The sequence below is a fragment of the Chamaea fasciata genome, unplaced genomic scaffold, assembly GCF_029207755.1.
Source record: "Chamaea fasciata isolate MVZ Bird 193981 ecotype frontalis unplaced genomic scaffold, bChaFas1.0.hap1 SCAF_10, whole genome shotgun sequence".
Taxonomy (NCBI): Eukaryota; Metazoa; Chordata; class Aves; order Passeriformes; family Sylviidae; genus Chamaea; species Chamaea fasciata.
The window spans coordinates 1,108,865-1,111,170 of NW_027094095.1; the positions used below are offsets into that span (position 1 = coordinate 1,108,865).

At 57.0% G+C, this 2,306-nt stretch overlaps 1 long non-coding RNA gene across 1 annotated transcript; it reads right to left on the reverse strand.

Moving 5' to 3' along the window:
* Nucleotides 1–852: 852 nt before the first annotated feature.
* Nucleotides 853–2,072, reverse strand: LOC136294330 (uncharacterized). The gene is made up of 3 exons (XR_010722370.1): nucleotides 1,823–2,072; nucleotides 1,599–1,727; nucleotides 853–1,132 (listed from the first exon to the last, which is right to left on the reverse strand). It is a non-coding gene; the product is annotated as an uncharacterized lncRNA (long non-coding RNA).
* Between the last annotated feature and the right edge of the window lie 234 nt (nucleotides 2,073–2,306).

The window sequence follows — 2,306 nt, forward strand, 5'->3', positions numbered from 1 at the left end:
GCGTGCGTTCCTGCCTTCCTGCCTGCCTGCGTGATGGAGAAATAACTTAGCCGACTGAGAGAGACACCTGTACCCATGAAGAGTAGTGCTAGAAACTGGAACTGTAGCTTTATGTACACAAGAAAGTAGCTGCTGTTAGAAGCATATTGTTTCCTTCATTTCAGCAGCCCATTTTCCCCCTGTATCCCTGTGGCTACCTGCTCCCACTGCAGAACAGAAGCAGCACCCAGCCAGCAGCTCCTCAGTCCTGGCAGGTCAGCGGCACTTCCAGGAGCACACCAGACTGGCAGCAAACTGCCCAAAGGGCACTCAGCCCTAGACCCTATTCAAACCCTCCAAAGTAACTTGGCCAGGGGGCAGGGTCAGCACCAAAGACACAGACACCAACCTCAGGAGCTCAGGGTCTTTGGCGACAGCTCAGAGCAGCCAAGAACCTCCCAAGGAGAAGCTCAGCAATGCTCCCCAGCACTGCTACCCAAGGTGACCTACAGGGACTGAGATCCAGCACCAGGGACCCTGAGCCTCACCCCCAGCAGCTGGGAATCCCCTGTCACAACCCAGCCCTGGAGAGCCCCCCCAGAACTGGCAATTCCCGCGGGTGCGTCCGCCCGCAGGCCAAGAGGCTCCGGCTGTGCCGGGACAGGGCCCAGGTCGGGCAAATGCTGCAATAAACAGGCGCACACAACTCCCACAGCGGGAACAGCTGGGCTCAGCCTCCTCCGGCGTCGCCCCAAAGCCTGGCCAGGGCTTCAGGAGCAATGCAGGAGCTGCCTTTGGCCCCGCTCCTCCCAACAAGGCCACAGGACTCATCTCAGGGCCCTGTCCGGCCTCTGAACACAGAAAGGTCAAGCCATGTTTCACTAATGAGCACGGACCTAGCCCAGAACACTAATGATCCTGGCTACCGCACTGCCGACAGGATACAAACACAACATCTGGGTTGAAGGCTCACCCAGAGGTCAGCTTTGCCTCAAGACTCTGCTTCAGGCCTCAGGCCTTCAGGAAGTCCCAAGGTGCTTGAACCTCTGCGCAAAGCCTGCTCCCATCTCCTGTGGAACCTCACAGATCAGGCAGCACTTCCTCGGCCCACTCCTGAGGCTATTTAGCCTGCCAGCAAAGAGCAGGGGCTGACCTGGGAATGACAGAAGGCAGGGAGGGGAAAGGACCCTTTTGCTTCCATCCAGAAAGCCAAAGGCCGTCAAAAAAACCCTCTGGTGAACACCTGAGCAGCACCAGGAGATGAAAGGCCTGGCACTCCTGACTCCCAGAGCTCCCAGCGCTGCCTTGCCCCTCACCTTCAGCCCTCGTCTTGGACAGCAAGGCAATCCCAGGGACAGAAATCCAGGCTCCTGCTGCTCCTGGACGGAGGCACCCAACAGCTCTGTGCTGGCTGAACATGGCAGCAAAATCAGGATGCTGCTCTTCCTTGGGCAAAACTCCAGCCACTAAAAAGCTGGAATGCAGGACAACCCTGCCTCTCCACCAGGGCACTTGGATCCAGCCCTACTGACACATGGACATTTGAGACAGGAATCCATAACCCTCCGTGAAATCACATCACAGCCTCCAGGTGTTTTCCTGTTCGTGTCCTCACTTACCTGGCATAGGCTTCTTCCAAGGCTTTGCAGACACTTTGCCTCTAGCCAAAAAGATTAACATCGCCTTCTTTCCAGCTTTCAAGAAGTCACAGCAAGTCATCCTGGTCCCATGTTCCACATCAGATTCTCCTGTAAAAAGAAAGATATTTTTTCTGTTCAGATCATTTCTCAAGCTGTCAAGAAAAGCAGGATCCCACATGCACTCCCAGAAATTCTCTCAACACCATTTGCTGCTTCTCTCTCTGGCAGGGCACCAACAAGTCCTGGGACACTTCTTGTTCCCTGCTGGCCAGTGACCTTGAGCGATAAAAGAAGGCACCAGTATTGCTGCTAATTTTACAGCCACAGGCTTTGAACTTTCCACAAGTTAAAAGCAGAAGCAGACACTCCTCATCGGGCTCGAGTTCTCGCTTCCTGGCCCAGGAGACGCGCGGCCGCAGCTGCTCGAGCTTCTCTACCACTGCAGAGCGCGCCGAACACGGCAGGCGCACGGCAGGTGACGAACAAGCGACTTCTCCAATCCCGGCCCCGGAGAGGCGTGGCCGCCGCTCCTCGAGCTCCTCCGCCTCTGCACAGCGCTGCACGCACGGCAGGAGCACCGGAAGTGACGAAACAGCGAGGCCACGCTTCCCGGCCCGGGAGACGCGTGTCTGCCGCACCTCGAGGATCTCAGCCAGCGCAAAGCACGCCGAGCAGGTAAGCGCACTG